Genomic DNA, 19,456 nt, shown 5'->3' on the forward strand with positions numbered 1-19,456 from the left:
CTTCCCTGGTGGTGCAGTGGTTGAGAGTCTGCCTGCTGATGCAGGGGACACGGGTTCATGCCCTGGTCTGGGAGGATCCCACATGCCGCGGAGCGGCTGGGCTCGTGAGCCATGGCCGCTGAGCCTGTGCGTCCGGAGCCTGTGCTCTGCAATGGGAGAGGCCACAACAGTGAGAGGCCCGCGTACCGCAAAAAAAAAAAAAAAAAAAAATTGTAGGAGGCATTACAAGGAGCCCTCTCTTGGCCTTTCGGGTCCTCAGCATTCCCTCCTCCTCTCCCTTGACAAACATATGCCATAGAGCCCAATTAGGCATTTCTGTTTTTCAGTTGGGCCTCTTTCTAGTTTCCAGGCTGAGTCTACAAGCCTCCAAATCTTGAAGTCCTCAAATATTAGCCTCCTCTGCAAAGAGAAAGGAAAACACGGAGGAATAGTTAAGGAAGTCATTGACAAGTTGAAGGGGGGACTAGTAACATAAAGCAACACATCAGGAAGAAGGCACCAGACTCAAGACTGAAGTGTTTGTCCCTAAACGGTCTAAGACTCATCCAGGCATAACAGCCTCGGGGGGCCTCTAGCCCAGAGGCTCCCCGTATATTCTGCGCTCCGCGCTTGGAGGGTGAGATACCAGATGCCTGTTTTCTGTCCAGTGTTAAGAACTGAGCTGGCAGGCTTTGTCAGGATCACTCAGCCTGAAAATCAATCAGATGCCATCACTGGAGATGAGGAAGAGGCATTTTCTGCTCTCACATTTTGTCTATGTCTCTGACACAAAAGCATCAGTTGCCTCTGAAGAGAAGCATTCTGGGGAGAGTTTCATCTTCACCACCATCCTGGCTAGGGAGCTCTTACAGCCTTAGAATTGCAAAAGTCAGGGAGGGGCCGCTCACTAGAGGTGGGGACCTTGCTGCAGGTTTCATTGTAAACACATGGATGAAATGTGTCATATGTGGGCAGGCATGCTAGTGTGTCCAAAATCAGCCTCTAGCCAGAGGACACTGACTTCAACAAGACCAAATGAAACAGCAAGCTGATTTTTTCCAATAGGTTTCATCAGACCCACAGAAGACTAACCCTAAACCTGATTTTGGATTACCCTTTTCTTGCTAGGAATTATATTAAATGATTCTGTCTGGAACTGAAGGTCTTGATAGAATGGTGTAGCATCTCAGTCTTTTGAGAATCCGCTATCAAGGGCTCATATTTATCCCAGGTCAGCCCTTAACGCCCTCCCCCGCAGGGCACCTGTGACACAGGCAAGTGCATGATGTCTGGCAGGGCTGGCAGGATTGTTAACTTTAGGTGAGAATGTGGGTGTTACCACGTCAGAGTAGATCTGAGAAAATATTCCAAACCAACCTGGCCACACTGGGAGCTCAGTCCCTAAGAAAGAATCAAGATAAGGGCGACCATCTTACCTCTGAGAGGGCAGTGCAGGGTAAAGGCCACGCCTGCTAAGTGCAGAGCTCAGGGAAGACGGAGGCTCAGCTGGGCCCTGCTCAGTCACTTGATGGACTTCCATAAGCGCTACGCTGGAGACTAGGGCGTGTGAAGTAGGAAAGAACACCATCTCTGCCCTGAGCTCTGAGATGGTGGCTGTAAGCCCCCAAGATGCCTGCAGAGCTGAAAGGTGGCCTACATGTTGCTTGGCTGAAGGATAATGGACTCAGGCCTAAACTTATTTGCCTCATTCACCCAGAGAGCTCTGACCAGGAGCTACTTTCAGATGACATAGATCCCCACAAGACACTTGCCTCTTGCCTGTGACACTTCTAAGAGTGACTCTTGCCACATGACTGTAGTGACAAGTAGAGCTTTTCTCCAGTGATGCCATTGAGAATTCCAAACTTCCCAAAAAGGAAAAGGCTATGACTGGGAATACAGACTTCCCAGTGTATCCTACTTCTTACACTCCCAGACCTGTGGGCATAAAAGGAAATCTTAGAATGATGAGTATCCTGAAAATGAAAAGAAAAATACTTTTCAAGTTATGAAATCTACTTGTTATCATTGCTAGTTTTAAATATGTGGTGCCGCTTAAGCTTCTAACACAGGAGGTGGCCAGATTCAGAGTTCGAAGTACCTAAGTGGTTGTTTTGGAACAGGTGTTTTAAGGACACTTAGTGGAGAATATTGGGGCAATAGGTTGGTTGGTTTTCACTTTCGCAACAGTGCTCTGAGGTCTTGGGTTTCATAAAAGATAATCATAATTTCTCCATTTAAGCAAAATTGAGTCTAAATATAGTTTTTCCTTCCTCTAACTCCTTATTTCCTAATCCTATCCATTCTTCAAGACCTAGCTTAAATGCCACCTCCTTTCATAAGCCTCCCATGATTAACTTATTTGGAATTTCCCTCTCCCTCATCTAACTCCCATGGCACTTTATCTACACCTCTTTGATGGCCACTTTCCACTTTCTATAAAGTAAGTTCCACACTTGTTTTATGTGAATACATTTCAAAAGATTGAAATCTTACAGAGTATGTTCTTTGACCACAATGGAATTAAATTAAAAATTAATAAAATAACTAAATAATTTTAAATATTTGGATATTAAATAACATACTTCTCAATAACCATGGATTAAAGAAGAAATTTTAAGAGAAATTAGAAAATATTCAAATTGAATGTTAATGAAAATTCAATATTACATTTCAAAATTTGTAGGGTGCAGGTAAAGCAGTGCTTAGAGAGGAATTAATAGCACTAACCTGATCATATTAGAAGAGAAGAAAGGTTTAGAGTTAATTATCCAAATTATCACTTTAGAAAGAAAAACAAATAAGAAATTAAACCCAAAGAAAGTAGAAACAAATAATAAATATAAAGACAAAATCAATATATTAGAAAACAAACTGTAGGAATTTTTAACAAACTTGAGAATTGGTTCTTTGAAAAGTTTCATAAAATGTATAAACCCCTAGCAAGACTGATCAATTTTTAAAAAGAGAGAAAATACAAATTACCAATATATGGGATGGAAGAAAGGCTATCATTACCAATCCTACAGGCATTATAATGGTAATAGGGAAATACTATGAACAACGTTATGCCAATAAAGTTGATAACAGGCGAAATGAACAAATTCTTTGAAAAATACAACTTACCAAAATTGACACAGAAGAAACAGAAAATCTAAATAATCTATGTTTTATAAAGAAATTGAATTTCACTGTAAGCAGCTTGCCACAAAGAAAACCCTATGCCTAGATGATTTCACTTGCGAATTATTGATTAAGGAAAAAATATAAATCTTGCATAAACTCTTTCAAAAAGGGAGAAAAAGGAAAAGTTTTCAAATTCATTTTATGACATCAGCATAACCCTGATATCAAGACCTGACAAAGGCATCTAAGGAAATGAAATGACAGACCAATATACCTGTGAACATAGACACAAAAATCCTTAACAAAATATAAGCAAATGGAATGCAGCAATTCATAAGAATAATAATTCATTGTGACCAAGTGGAATTTATCCCAGGAATATATATAAAATGCATTAAACCCCTCTTTAGTAAATTTTCTTTGAACTTTTAAATGTTATGGACATGTTTTATTATATTGGTTTCTAGCATCTGTTAAGAACCAATCTCAGGAGTACATAAAACCTCTTTTACTATTTTTGTAATCTCCTGTGCCTATAATTATTTCAAAATAAAGAGTAAAAAACAAACTAATCAAAAACAACAACCAAGTTCAAGAACACCATAACAAATCTTTATTGCAAAATTATACTTGAATTAAGTATTACATTTCTTGTGGAAATCAGCTCTATTACAAAATGTAGAAACCATTTAAATATGGGTTTGAAATATCTGCGTATTGAACAATACTTATACATGTATGAAATAACATTATTTTCCCCAAACATGTTCTTTTTCTTTATTTCCCATATTTAATCCTAGTTTTAAATGCCATTTAATTTCAAAATTGTCCTATCTTTGTAAGACAAAATCTGAAAATTTAATATTTTATTTCTTGTTGAAAAATAATTTTCAAGCCATAGCTCAGGGAGGCGTAAAGCTCTGAACGCAGGTCCAGCTTGCTGACTTCTGTAAAAGAGGCCACAGCACAGCATCCCCCCATATTCCCTTCTGAACTGGCCCCCTGCAGTGGCGAGAGTCATTTGTTGGGTCATCACTGTGATCTGGTGTCAGTGGAATTGGGGGAGAGAGTGGGAAGATGGGAATGGGCCTTGTATTTGTGGCTAAGGTTAGTTGGACTTCATACTCCAGGCAAAAGAGAGTCACTAAGGCTTTTAACAGTGAGAAACACCATTAATCTCTGTTTAGGAAGGTACCATATTTCATCTAATCTAACGTACCTGATTGTGTAACCTACCATTATTATGAGTACCTCTAAAAAAGAGGAAAGTGCAGCTCAGAGAGATTAAGTCACTTGCCCAAGGTCACACAGGTAGAAGCTGGACTTTGAATTCAGGTAGTCCATCTCCTGAGCCAGCACTCTTTACTGCCACACTATTATTCACACTCACAAAAGGCAAAGGAGGCTGCCAACACTGTAGGGATGTCAAATAAGATTAGGTCATCCATGCCTGGCACAGGAACAATTTGTAAAGAGAACAGTGTGGTGGGCAGAAACCAGGTTGCAGCAGGGGGCGAAGGGACTGGGTTTGAGGAAGCAGAAACACCACGGTGGACCTCCTTCATGAGGCGCAGCAATTAAAAGGAGTTGGTGGTTGGACTTTTTTTTTTTTTTTTTTTAGTGTTGGGAAGGACTTGGGTGGCCTTATTGGTTGAGGAGAAGGAACCAGGGCAAAGAGAAAATAACCAAGGCCGGGAAACCTGCAGAGGTAACAGGAATAGGATCAGGAGTGGAGGTGAAGCCTGGAGGAGACAGGGGACACGTCCTCTTAGGCTGAACACACGGACCCAGGACTCTTTGGAGATACTGGCACGTTTACGGGAGCAGGAGGTCGAGGGGCTCATACACGATTTCCTTGGTGGAACAGGTGGTGAGGCCATTAGCTGAGAGTGAGGGAAACAGGGCCTTGATGATGAGGTGCTTTGGTATGGTGACTATGGAAAACAGGAAAGAAAGGGACAAGGAGCTATACCCCACATTCCCCCAGGAATGTCCTCCAAGACTTTAGCCATATTCTGCATTTCCAACTCAATCCACAAAGCAACCTCTGCCCCCAAATGCCTGACTACTCCTGGCCCATCTCATCCTGAGAGGAACAGTCCACATCTCACCTGTGGGAGTAGCGTGTGGACATGCTTGGCTGGTGCCATGGCATTACTGGAAAGCAGATTTGGTTCCTTTCTTTAGGAGGAGCGATTAGAAAAGAGTATAGTTTCTAGATTCCTAGATTGAATCCTGGCTCCAATATGCCCCAGCTGTGTGACTTTGAGTAAGTGACTTAACCTCTCTGTGCTTCAAGTCCTAATCTGTACAACAGGGATAAAAATAGTGCCTATCTTATAGGAACGTTGTGAAGATTAAGTGAAGTTATATATATGAAACATTTTAGAACTATGCCAAACACATAGTAAGTGCTCAAAAATGTAAGCTATTATAATGAGATCTTATTCTGATCTCTTATCCTAGTTGGCCTTGAAAGAGGCAGAGAAAGGTCTGGCTGAAGCTATAATGGACCAATAACTCATGGGAAGGCTCTAGAGGTCATTTATTTTTTCAACCAGCCAATGCAGATTTTTCTCTAGCTAGTGTCCTATCAATTGTCTGCCAGATGCCAACGCAGGATGCCTGGCTTGCACTGACTGCTCTGGCTCCACCCCTCCTCTCTGCCACCTCCTCTCTAGTGTCCAAACATTTCTCCCTTTCTCAGGCAGAACAGTTTTCCAACCCTAATGTTCCCAGGAGAAGCTCAGAGTCTGCTCTTAAGTGCCATGTTGATGAATTTCTTCCCTCCAAATTCTTTTCTCCTTCATATCATTGTGATTAACTCCTTTATGTGTGTGTGTATTTTTTCTTTTGAATGAACTTTCAAAGAGTGAGATCACATCTTTATTCCTATGGCCACTTTTCTTTCTTAAGATGGCTGTACTCAGTCTCAACATCCAAGGGATTTTCATACACAACAATTAGTTCTCATCAGTATGTAGACCAGGAAAAAAGGCCACTCCTGAGGGCACCAGCTTGGCCACTCTTAGACCATTTCCCTGAAAGTGATGATACTTCTCTAGACTCGAGGTGACTGTCCATCTCAAACGTGTCATCATCCACATTCATGCATTCCACAAGCACTAAGTGTCCACCTGGAGCATGGAACTGTGCTGTGTGCTAGGCTGAGCGTTACAATGATGTGCAACCAACATGGTGATCTCTGCTTTCTGGCAATGTGACCCATGCATCTTTCCCCTAAAGTAACCACTACTATGACATCTGTCACCATAGCTTAGTTTTGCCTATTTTGGAACTTTGTATAATGGGATCATAGAGTATGTATCATTTTGGGTCTAACGTCTTCCACCCAGCATTACGACCATGAGCTGCACTGTATTGCTCCCTGTAGCAATGGTCTGTTCTTTTTTATTGCTGTCTAGTAATCCATCAACCAACTATACCATAATTGATTTATGTACCCAAGCTTTTATTTGTTACTCCTTTACTGGATTGATGTGAACAGATGAGAAATAGTTTATGAGCATGGAGGCAGAGAGAATCTTGAGGAAGTTCACTGTTAGGAATTCACAGAATTGAAGGGCATTTTTTGAACTCTCAGGGGCCTTGAACTGGATTTTGGGGGAAAACTTTAAGTCTCTAGGGAGAAGGGACGCTTCTGGGTTATACTGACTGTGTGGCCAGCCCTCTGCTAAGTGTTTGACCCTCTTTACTTCAGCTAATCCTCAATAACAACCCCTCTAGGTATTATTAGCTGCATTTTAAAGATGAGGAAACTGAGGCTCTTTGAGTTAAATGACTTTCCCAACAACTGCAATAGGTATGTAGAAATATGGGGAAGCATAATTAGAAATTTTAAAAGTTGAATAAATTTGTAGATAAGATTGATAATTATGGGTACAAAGACTGGAAGGGATAGATATATAAAAGATTCTTCTTAAAGTTCCGTTAAAGATTAGTGAAATCACAGAAGCTCAAAATTTTCTTTCACTATTATATTGACTTTTCAATGAAAAAAGGTGATTTGGAGGGCTTCCCTGGTGGCGCAGTGGTTGAGAGTCCGCCTGCCGATGCAGGGGATATGGATTCGTGCCCCAGTCTGGGAAGATCCCCTATGCCGCAGAGCGGCTGGGCCCGTGAGCCATGGCCGCTGAGCCTGCGCGTCCAGAGCCTGTGCTCTGTAACGGGAGAGGCCACAACAGTGAGAGGCCCGCGTACCGCGAAAAAAAAAAAAATGTGATTTGGAAAAGCGATTTGAATCCTTCTTTGCACCTCCCAAACCACCATGCTCAAACTTTGCCACTCAACTTAGCCTCCTTCACCTCACTCTACTTTTCTCTTTCCCAGCCTTCAGATCATTTAAGACTGCCTATCTAAATTACCATATGACTCAGCAATCCCACTACTGGGCATATACCCAGAGAAAACCATAATTCAAAAAGACACATGCGCCCCAATGTTCATTGCAGCACTATTTACAATAGCCAGGTCACGGAAGCAACCTAAATGCCCATCAACAGACGAATGGGTAAAGGTGTGGTACATATATACAATGGAATATTACTCAGCCATAAAAAGGAACGAAATTGGGTCATTTGTAGAGACGTGGATGGACCTAGAGACTGTCATACAGAGTGAAGTAATTCAGAAAGAGAAAAACAAATATTGTATATTAATGCATATATGTGGAATCCAGAAAAATGGTACAGATGAACCGGTTTGCAAGATAGAAATAGAGACACAGATGCAGAGAACAAACATATGGACACCAAGGTGGGGAAGTGGGAGGGTGGTGGTGGTGGTGGGATGAATTGGGAGATTTGGATTGACATGTATATAGTAATCTGTATAAAAGAGATGACTAATAAGAACCTGCTGTATAAAAAAATAAATTAATTAAAAAAAAGCCTGCCTATCTAGTTTCTCCTGTGATCTTACATTCTCTAAATATATGCACACCCTGTTTTGTGAGATGAGGCTGCTTTTTGGAGTGTCAGCTCTTTGCTTAGGAAGCCTTGCTCTGGTTTGATAATTTTCTGCTTTACACTCATAAAAACTACTGGGACATTTATGGTTCTACATAAATAAAAACATTAGCACCCTGTTGTGGAGATGGGCCCCTCCCCACCTCTAGCATGTGAGTCTGGCTTGTGCAGCCTGGTGCAGTGGTCTTCAGAAACCTCCGACCTCACACAGAGACCGAATCGGCCCCTTGGCACATCACAGCTTCTGAGACGCGGACAGGCAGCTGTGCCACTGGCAAACCTCTGTTTTCTAGGTTGATTTGCCCACTTATTATTACAGATATTGACCCAGCTGTTGTAATGAAGACCTGACATAACAGAGGCTTAAACCAGGCAGAAGTTGATTTCTTTCTCCCATAAGCAATCCAGGATGGATAGAAGGGCTCCACCTTGTTGGGGACCCAGATTCCTTCTATTTTGTTGCTTTGTTAAACTTCAGTTATTGCCTTCACCTACTTTCTCCAAGGTGGCCTGCCACCATATCTACATCTCAGCCAGAGAGACAGGGGAAAGGGGTAAGGAGGCCATGACCCTCCCTTTAACATCCTGACCAGGTACTGCACCCATAAACCCTTGCTTAGGAGGTAGAGCTGCACTGCAGGAACATGGCCACAGAGAGTAGTGGTTAAACACTTGGACTCCAGGGCCAGGCCACTTGGGTTTGAATCCTGGCTATACCACTTGAAAGCTAGTTCACCATGGACAAATTATCTATTCATTCAATGCCTCAGTTTTCTTATCTATAAAGTGAGGCTAGGGCTTCCCTGGTGGCGCAGTGGTTAAGAATCTGCCTGCCCATGCAGGGGACATGGGTTCGAGCCCTGGTCCGGGAAGATCCCACATGCCACGGAGCAACTAAGCCCGTGCGCCACAGTTACTGAGCCTGCGCTCTAGAGCCCACAAGCCACAACTGCTGAGCCCACGTGCCACAGCTACTGAAACGCGTGCACCTAGAGCCCGTGCTCTGCAACTGCAACAAGAGAAGACACCGCAATGAGAAGCCCACGCACCGCAATGAAGAGTAACCCCTGTTCGCCTCAACTAGAGAAAGCCCGCACACAGCAACGAAGATCCAACGCAGCCAAAAAAAAAAAAAGTGAGGATAATGATGATGATAATAATAGTACTTTCCCCTCAGCATTGTTGAAGCTTAAGTGGGCCATTATGTGAAAATGTGAAGCTTTACATTTATATGTAAGTTAAATTTATATAAATTATATATAAATTTGTATTTTAAATGTGATGCTTAAATGAGCTATTATGTGGAAAGTGCTAAGAATAGTGTCTGCCATACTATAGGAGCTTTATGTATGTATATACATGTATACATTAACTAGTATTATTATGGAGTCTTTTTTTTGGTGTAGCATGAAGTCGTGGTGGTTGGTGGTGGTGGTGGTGGTGATGATGGTCACAATGATGGTGGTGGTGTTGATGGTGGTTGTAGTAGCAGTGGTAGGAGATGAGGAACCAGGTCATGTAGGTCCTCATATGCTATGGTAAAGAGTTTGGAATTTATTCTGAGTATAATGGGAAACTGTTGAAGCCTTTTGAGCAAGACAGTGGGGTGAATTGATTTATAATTTCAAAAGATCTCTCCGGCTGCTGTGTGCTGAATAGACAGAAGAGGAGCAAGAGTAGAAGCAGGGGGATTAGTCAGGAGGCCCCTGCAGTGGTGCGGGGTGGCTTAGACCAGAATGCTGGTGAAGGAGAGGGTGACGACAGTCAGGTGTCACCCAGAATGGGTCAAGCTCATTGGGGTCATCACACAGCCTTTGCATGGCTGTTACCGAAGCCTGGAAAATCTTTCCCCCAGAACATCCGCTGGCTCACCTCCATCCCTTTATTCATGTCTTTGTTCAAATATCGCCCCTCCCAGAGGCCTTCCCTGACCATCCTAGCTAAAACAATAAATTGCCCTACCCTGATGTATTATCCTTTATAGCACTTATCTAAAGTCATGTGATTTATTTTTTCACTCACTTGTTTGTCTCTTTCCCCCACCCTATAACATAGGTTCTGTAAGAGAAGGGGCTTGCTTATCTCCCGCGGCACCTGACATATGTTAGGTGCTCAGTAGATGCTTGTTGAATGAATAAATAAGTGAAAATTCAAAGTGCTGGTGAGAAGGCTGGAAAGCATCACCTCCAGAGGCAGCTGCACTCGCAGGAAGAATGAGCCATTGTATCAGCCACCCCTGCTGGGTGGGGGTAGAGAAGACATGTAGGTGGTTTCAATTTAGCTCCGAGGTCAGGCTTTATGACTTATTTATTTATTCATACCCCACCTCATTCCGCAAAGGATTAAAAGTGACTTATAGGAAATGCACAGTGCGTTAGTGAAATATAAAGGCAGAATAAAATTAGGATGAGGGAAAAGACTAATCAGAATAGATTCTCTGGACGACAGGGTCTTATACACCTGAGATATCTAGGTAGCAAATGTATCTCTGAGTTTTCTGGTGGCCAAAAGCAGAAGGCACAAAACTTCCTATGAAACTAGGTAAGGACACAGAAATGAAAATAGGACTGTGGCTGGTAGGAGATTGTCAGTGGTCCACTGTGGATCTCATTAGAGGAGCTGGGTTGGTGGACCCGGTCTTACATTTCCTCTTGCTCCAATATTTTGGGGGTGGAGAGGAAGAGAGGGCTGGGAGGGAGGAATCTCTTAATGTCTATTTAGGTCTTCTGCCCATTTTTTTGGTTTGTTTTAATAAATTTATTAATTTATTTTTGGCTGCGTTGGGTCTTCGCTGCTGCGCACGGGCTTTCTCTAGTTGCAGTGAACTGGGGCTACTCTTCGTTGCGGTATGCAGGCTTCTCATTGCAGTGGCCTCTCCTGTTGCAGAGCACGGGCTCTAGGCGCACGGGCTTCAGTAGTTGTGGTGCGTGGGCTCAGTAGTTGTGGTGCGTGGGCTCTAGAGCGCAGGCTCAGTAGTTATGGCACACGGGCTTAGTTGCTCCGCGGCATGTGGGAATCTTCCCAGACCAGGGTTCGAACCCGTGTCCCCTGAATTGGCAGGCGGATTCTTAACCACTGAGCGACCAGGGAAGCCCTGCCCATTTTTTGATTGGGTTTTTTTTTTTTTTTTGCTATTGCGTTGTATGAGCTGTTTATATATTTTGATAATTAAGCCCTTGTCAGTCACATGATTTGCAAATATTTTTCCCAGTCTGTAGGTTGTCTTTTTGTTTTGTTTATGGTTTCCTTTTCTGTGCAAAAGCTTATAAGTTTGATTAGGTCTCATTTGTTTATTTTTGCTTTTATTTCTCTTGCCCTGGTAGACTGACCCAAGAAAGCATTGGTACGATTTATGTCAGACAGTTTTGCCTATGTTCTCTTCTAGGAGTTTTATGATGTCATGCCTTTAAGCCACTTTGAGTTTATTTTTGTGTATGGTATGTGTTCTAACTTCATTGCTTTACACGTGGCTGTCCAACTTTCCCAGCACCACTTGCTGAAGAGGCTGTCTTTAGAGATGTATTCTCTTGAAAGAGATCACGTTCTAGGAATGTGGTGATTTAGACTAATGAGTTTAAGATAAGACACAATCAGAAGATGTGTTTCTGTGCTTTCACTATAAAATTCCTGTCAATAATTTAACATGACTAGAAAACAAATTACTGTTTACATTCATCTGCATACTCTGAATAAAACTTCCATTTGTGGTCATCATCCAGGAAGCACAGAACAGCCTTTGAGAGAGTGATTGGCAGCTGGTGGCATGATGAATGATGCAGCATCATGAGTAACGATATAACCAGTATTAAACAACAGTATTAGGGAGGTAAGAAACCTATACTGTTTAATTACAAAGGTTTCCAAAGCGCCATGGAACTGTGAGAAATAATTGTGTTGCTACCCTTTTGGGTGCTTGAACTTTACAAAGAATCTTTAGGTAAGCAGCTTTACTGATTGAACAATAAGCACAAACAGAAGTACCTCTTTCCTACCCATTATTCTAAATCTTCATGGATAAATGGCTATATCTAACACGGACCTGTGAATTTTTAAACCATATGGTTTTTATAGACAGAGACCCCGAGGGGTGGCCCTGGTATCTCCTCTTATCTGTGCCAAGCTTGTTGCCTTAGTTCAAGAAGCAGCTGCCCGCAGCCAGGTCCCCAAGTCTCTCATAAAACCATTCTCCTCAATTCCTGCAAGTGCTTCTCAGCACCAAAAAGCCCATACTGGTGGTGATAGTCCCCAAACCAAGGAGTACTCTAAGAAGTATCCACCTCTAGAGGCTAAAAAACCCCTGGCACCTTTAAGGTAATGGTCATTTTCCAGGCTCTTAGCCCTGCCACGAGCCCACCCTGCTTCCTTTCTTGTCGTTCCAGTTTTAAAATCTTTAAATCAGCCTCGCCACTCTGTGTATGATGAGTGTGTTATCGACAACTTTTGAAGTCAAAAACATTTGTCTCAAAAACTAATCACCATCTTGCAGGTATGTAACCTCGGGAAATCTACTTAACTGAAGCTTCACTTTCCTTTTATATAATATAAGGACACTGCTCTTTATTTTGGTCTGAGAATTAAATGTGTTAACATTGAACTACCTAGTACAGTGCCTGGCATAGAAGGCTAGATGTGTGATTAAACTCAGTCCCCTTATCTTTCTTCTCTTTAGCGAAAGCAACTTAAATTGTTTCTCAGCAGGTGAAGTTTGCCTATTTGGATTGGGAAAAACACACTTTCCCAAAGGTGTTTTACATCCTCTGGGCTCCACTGGGTCACGTTCTAGAGCAAGTGCTGGGTTGCAGGATCAGGGCTGTAGTTGCAAGAGAGGAAGGAGAACAAACCCAGACTGACTGTTTTTGCTGAAGCCTCCTGAGACAGAAGCAGAAAAATCCCTGCTAATTTAGAAGGTTCAAAGCCAAGCTCATGAAACTTTCCCATAACTGCTAATAAAAGTCTTAATGAGGAGAAAACAATCATGTTTTGGGAGACAGATTTTTCTACAAATATAGAGGTTCTCCAAGTTCAAAATTCTCTCCGTGACAGGACAGGATGGAGGGCAGAAGGATCAGAGCTACAGTAATAACAACTCTCATTAGTTCAGCACTTGAGGGCTTAACAGAACATTTCCACCACACTTGGTCCTACAACTGCATGAATCAAACAGGCCATGTATTATCTTCATCCCCAAAGAAGACTTGAGCCCTGGTGTCAAAATGCTACTCTTTCTGTTCTACCCTCTCCACAGCATAAAGTTCTTGCATTCATTGGTTAGGAGAAACTGTTCTTTTTTCACTTGTACAGCAAGCTCAAGAAGACAAAGTCACACTGTGGTGACAAGGCACACTGAGAAATCAGCCCGCTTCTTCATGGACCTGGCTTCTAACTGGCTTGAGATATAAGTGTGCCTTCACTGCATCAGACAGACTGAAGCTGGTGAGGGGAGTGTACCTGGCAGGCACTTTCTACAATTTTGTTTGAGCTCTTCTCTGTGCTGGGCACAGCCCCCAGCTGCAGTGCTTAGTTCCAGCTCACAGCCTAGCAGGGCAAGACCCGACAAGGGGAAATAAGTATTACATAGGAGAGCAAAGGGGAATTGGAGCCAGGCTGGTCACGAACTCCACCTGGATTTCTTAAGTCTGCAGCAGGATCAGGGGGATCTTTTCAGGTGCATCTTTGTTCACCTTCCCAGGAGAAAGTCTCATAAGAAATGATCTTGCTGGACACTGTGGGAGGAACAGAAGAAAGACCAGGCTGAGTGGATGGGCAAACCAGTATTGACAGCTCTGTCCAGCGCGGCTGGGGCTACTGTTCGTTGAGGATGGAGAATCTGAGAGAGCGCGTGGGCGTTACTTTCTCAATGACAGGGATAGACTGTTGGTCTCTGGTTGTATTAGACCGACCTCAGACAGAAGGGGGAGAGATGAAAAGAGAAAGATGTTGGCTTTTGACACTGCAAAGATGAGAACATTTCTAGCAGAGCATGAGGGAAGCAAGGTTGCCAGGTCAGAAGCTAGATTATAGGGAGCCTTTGTATGAATTAGGAAAAGGTGTCCCTTCTAGGTACACAGCCCAGTGAGCAAAGAGGGGTTTTGTGCAAAGGAATAAAAAAGATGCAGTCTCATACCAGAGTATATATATGGCTTGGCAAAGAAAGCTCTGGCTGAGATTCAGCCTCCACTCTTCGCTTCAGCAGGGCAAATTTTGCAGTATGCCACCTACACAATAGTCCACAATGGCCCTAAGGGTCAACTGAGTTGTTACTGAGAGAATCTGAAGTTACTGCTTTTCCTGAATGGAGGGAAATATATCACTAGGAGCTCTACCTTTCCTGCTGAAGATTTTCGCAGCCTACTCTGAGGCCTGAGTTTGGCTGTGGGAAGTATCAGTGGAAGTTCTGACGAAGGAGGAGGAATTGTACACTACCTTAGGACCTTCCCAGACTGAGAGGAGGAAGCACGTTCCTGGTTCATGATGGATAAACACCCATGAGTGGAGGATAAACTCCAATGAAGACCACACCTAGCATCACCCAGGGAAGGAGAATTGCCAAAACTGCAGGAATGAGGAAGAAGGCAGAAGACAGCATCCCTTTGGGGCCAAGGGAGAGACTCCTCCCCAGAGGTGAAACAGCTGTTCCTCTCCTGCGCAAGGCCGTGGAGGGAGGCAGCTGCATTCCGCAGGCAGCAGGTCACACTCTCTGAGCGGATATGGAGTGAGAGTCGAGATGACTTGAGCAGGGGAGGGGCCCATCACTGTCAGCCAGGTCTCAAGGTCCTGCGGTGCTCCACTTTCTTTCTCCCAAGCCCACCACTTTTCCTGTGACCTGAGCTGGTGTTTATCTGGGTCAGGCTGCCAGATAGGGCTTACTCAAGCAGGAAAACGCAGGAGCCCCGAAGTCTGGCTTTACAACCGGCCTCAAGGCCCGGTCACCTGCCTCGACCCAGCTGGCCTTGACTGAGGTCAACGCATGGTTGAGAGAATACAGGAGGGGTGTGTGTGTGTGTGTGTGTGCAGGGGGCGATGTGGAATCTCCATAGAGGGAGTCCTAATCACTGTGTGTCTTCTCATCAGAGTCTTTGTACCTGAAACTCAGGGAACGTGGCTCCTCAGGTGAGGTAACCCCCGTGGGAATCACCACCTCCTCTCACCCTAGTGTGCCATGGTTGGCGGGAGTAGGATTTATTGAAGGAAGAAAAGGCTCATATTCAGTGTCTGTCTCAGTTGTGGGCTGAGGGCTCTGCAGGTGGCCTAGAGGGGTCTGACTTTCAGTGAGCAGGCTGCAAGGCGGTGGCCCCAGGTCTAGCTCCACTGATGAATGGGAGACCCAAGAGGACTTCCTCCTCAGTGTTCATCTTGTTTCTCTCCCAAGAATATTCTCCCTCACCTTTTCTCGTTTCCCCTCCTCTGTTCAGGAGTCACCTCGTTTCCCCTCCTCTGTTCCCGATAACTCGAGGCCCTCACATGCGTGTGACGTGGGAATGAGCGGGGCAGGAGAGCAGAGTCCCATCTCTGAGAGGAAGGCCCACGGCCACCCCAGAAGTCGCTATGTGCAGTCGTAGACAGGCGCTCCTGTTGGGGGGGGGTGAAAGTCAGTCCATGTCCCTGCCCTGCTCTCCGGAAGCTCTCCCTCTTCCATTAGGGGTTCTTTGACCCACCAATGTCCCTGGAGCCTCAGGCTTGGCGTGGTGTCCTGTCAGCTCAACTCAACTCGGCCTCCCCAGAGATGTTGCTGGAACTTCACAACCACACTGTCTTAAGTCTGGTTCCTGGGAGCAGACCCTGAGATGAGGTTTGTGCACACGTGATGATGTGTGTGTGCACGAGAAATTTCTCGTGGGAGCAGGGAAGTAGACAGGGCAGGGATATGGATATGACCTCAGATGAAGCCCAGTTCCAGCCGGGCCCCGAGGAGCTCTGGAGTGGAAATCATCCCTCAGTGTCTGTACCACCTTTAGGGAAGGTTGCTGAGCATTCATCCTACAGTCATCCACGGCTACAGGTGACCCTGGGGATGGGGTTTGCACATTCCCAGGTCTTCCTGCTCCTGAAGGAGAAAGTGGCTCCATTAGCCCAAGGGCAGGCCTTTAAGGAAGCCACAGGAGCAGGTTGTTAAAAGCAAAGCCCACACAGCCGGGAAGAGGAATCTGGGAGGATGGGGTGGAGCTCTGGAGCATCATCAGAATACTCAGAGCCCCTGGGAATCAGCTACAATGGGTGGGGCCTGGGAGCAGACAAGGGGCTCCCACACTGGTGGCTGGGATGGCCTGTCAGAGTGGAGAGATTGGGCACAGCTTATGAGATCACCACAGGCATCCTTTCAATATCAAGCTTTTAGTGGAACTAATGGATTTTCATGGCAGAGTCCAAGGCTTTCTTTTCCAGAATTATAATTCTCCTTCCCACTCTACACTGTCCCCTTCCTCTTATCACCCGTTTTTCTCATTCTTCTGAATGCCCATATCACGTACTGTTTGTACCACTCTTGGGGCTGCTCAAATTGCCTGGCCTCCCTATAGGGGTAGCTCATAGTAGTGGTTCAGTCACAGGCTTTGGAGATGGACTTGGGCTCGGACTTGGACTTGATGCTCGGCTTAGCCACTTACCTACTGTGTGACCTAGAGCAAGTTACTTAACTTCTCTGAGCTTTACTTTCCTCTGTAAACTCTCATAACAGCAGCACCTACTTCAGGTGTACTGTGAGGATGAAAACGGGTCATCCGTGTAACGTGCGAAGCACATATATCTGGTGTGGTCTGCACTTCCTAAATGCCAGCTACCGTTTTGAAATGATAGTCGTTATTCCTGTGTGCAGATATGTATTCCACAGTACACTGCAGTCTCCTTGAAGGCAGGCGCCAGCTACGGTACCCTATGTACCTAAGTAGGTGCTCATACGTGCGTGGGGTTTAAACACAGAAAATTCTGGGCAAGGAGAGAATACAAGGCTTCGGGCCCCACAGTCAGTTTCATAACAAAGCCCAGGATTTCCATGTTCCTCACATGGGACCTACTTCTCCGAAATCAGGGCCCGGCATCTGCCAAGAAAAGTGCCCCCTGGCACCATGCTGCCTCTTTAGTACCCCAGCACCAGGGACGTGAGGAGGGAGGGCTGCCAGCCCTCGGGGAGGGAATACAAGGCTGTGAGCCAAGAGGCCACGTTAGAGGCTGATGTCCCCCGACCCCCTGCCCGCCCCAGGCAGTGAGGGAGGCCTCGGGCGTCGCGCTCTCCCCAGGACAGCGGTGGGCCCAGAGCAGAGAGGGAGCAGGCCTGGCGTTTCCAGCCCTGGCTGCGCTCCCCCAACTTCTCTGAGTCGGGCGCTGCCTTCCCGGCCTCAGTCCCCCGCCGGCCACTGTTTTCCACCGCGGAGGAGACGGGGCCCAGCGCTGCGGCCGCCGCTCCGCAGTAGGAACAAGGCTTCGCTTCATCCGCGGCCCCTGCCCGGGGAGGGGCGGGGGAGGGGGAGCGGGCGCGCGTCCTGCTGAAAATAAACCCAGCCCGACCTGGAGAACCGGGTGATGGGGCGGGGGCGCTGTGTGAGTTCAGGGGTGGGCAGGGATGGGGGTGTTGGTGGCAGCAGGTTCATCTTGGAGGAGATTCCAGTCATTCCGGGTAAGTGTCACAGAGCCCGGGAAAACTAGGGCTGTGAACACGGAAAGGCAGGCACATGAGACACGGCCGCCTGTCGTGTGACAAGCACGCTCAGTGGGAGGAGGACTGCAGCGCTCGCTCGCTCTCACACTCACATCCTCTCACACACACACTCTCTCACATATTCTCTCACACACTCACACTGCCTTACACACTCACTCCCTCACACACTCTCACACGTATGCACTCTCACGTACTCACACACACTCCCTCACACACCCATACACTCTCACACACTCGCACACTCTCTTACACATTCATACACACACATACAGTCACACACTCCCTCACACACCCACACATTCACACACACACTCACATGCACTCTCATACGCACACACTCTCATATCTCATACACACATGCACTCACACTTTCACACACACACTCTCACACTGTTTCACACTTTCACACACACTCACACACCCTCACACACACTCATACTCTCTCACACCCTCTCTCTCTCTCTCTCTCTCACACACACACACTCATCAATGTTCAAGATAGAGGGTGACAGATGGCCACTAATATGCTCCTCTACCTTTCACGTTCTCAGAAAACCAAGTAACCCATAGTCTCTTTCTATGTCCACAGAGGCTGGTCTAACCCAGATAACCTCATTCCATACCTGGTGCCAGAATGATGTTAGAACTTACCCACTCAAGGCCTTCTAGGAACAGTGGTAAGTTAAAACTGTGGGGAAGACAGTGGGAAGTCGATGGGCCAAAACTTTTGCAGTTTCATGGACAATTTAAAATATCTGAAGAAAATTAGAGGACTCTCTCTTTGGAGAAATGTGCTTAAAGCCTACAGATGCAATACCCCATATACAATTTCAGGGAGTCATGGGCCCTGCTCCCTAAAACCCATCTATCAGCCCTGGGTTAAGACACCCCATTCTGAAGGATTCAGTCCCAAGGAATAGAGCTGCCTAAAACCAAACACAAACAATGCCAGCACTACCTCCCACCACACCCAGAGACCTGAGCTAGATGATGTCATCCTGAGACTCAGAGAATGACAGGTGACAATGTCAAACCAGTGACACATCCCGAAGAGAAACCATGCCTCATGGAACACTTGCTTCCTTGGCATCTAGGAGCTTTCTCAGAACAACCCATTTGGTTGCAGACCTTCCAGCGTTCAGGGAACCACGTTCCTGGGCCAGTGGGAGAGCAGGCTTGGAGCGGCTGATGAAACGTTTTTAGCTGACAGTCCCCAGCCGTAGCAAATAGGGAGCTAACCTCCTGTGGTGAGTTTCCCGCCCTGTGGAGGAGGCATCAGCAGAACAATTCTACACAGAGTGCCCTGCTGGGGAACCTGGGGACCGAGTCTGGAATGTACTGTGATGCAAAATACACGCCCAATGTGCAGCAGGTGGTGTGAGGTCTTTGAAGGTGAGTTTGAATGCCAGGGCATGGGATCTGGGGACAACCATCCACTTTACCTTGCTTGGGACATGCACCTATGCATTGAGCTAACATTTATTGAGCGCCATGGTATACTGGACATAGAGAAGCAGATGCAATGACACAGCCCCAGTCTTCAAAGTACTCACAGTCTATTGGGAAAGAGAAATCTACACTGAACATGACAGGAAGGTACCATGTGATAGATGCAAGCCCAAGGCTCTCTGGAGCTGAAATCCTACTGCTAGAAATCATCTGTGGTGAAGAAAAACGTTGTGAAGCTGGTGCCAGCGTGGCCCAGAGTTGA

This window comes from Mesoplodon bidens (assembly GCF_964165515.1).
Source record: "Mesoplodon bidens genome assembly, chromosome: 14".
NCBI lineage: Eukaryota > Metazoa > Chordata > Mammalia > Artiodactyla > Ziphiidae > Mesoplodon > Mesoplodon bidens.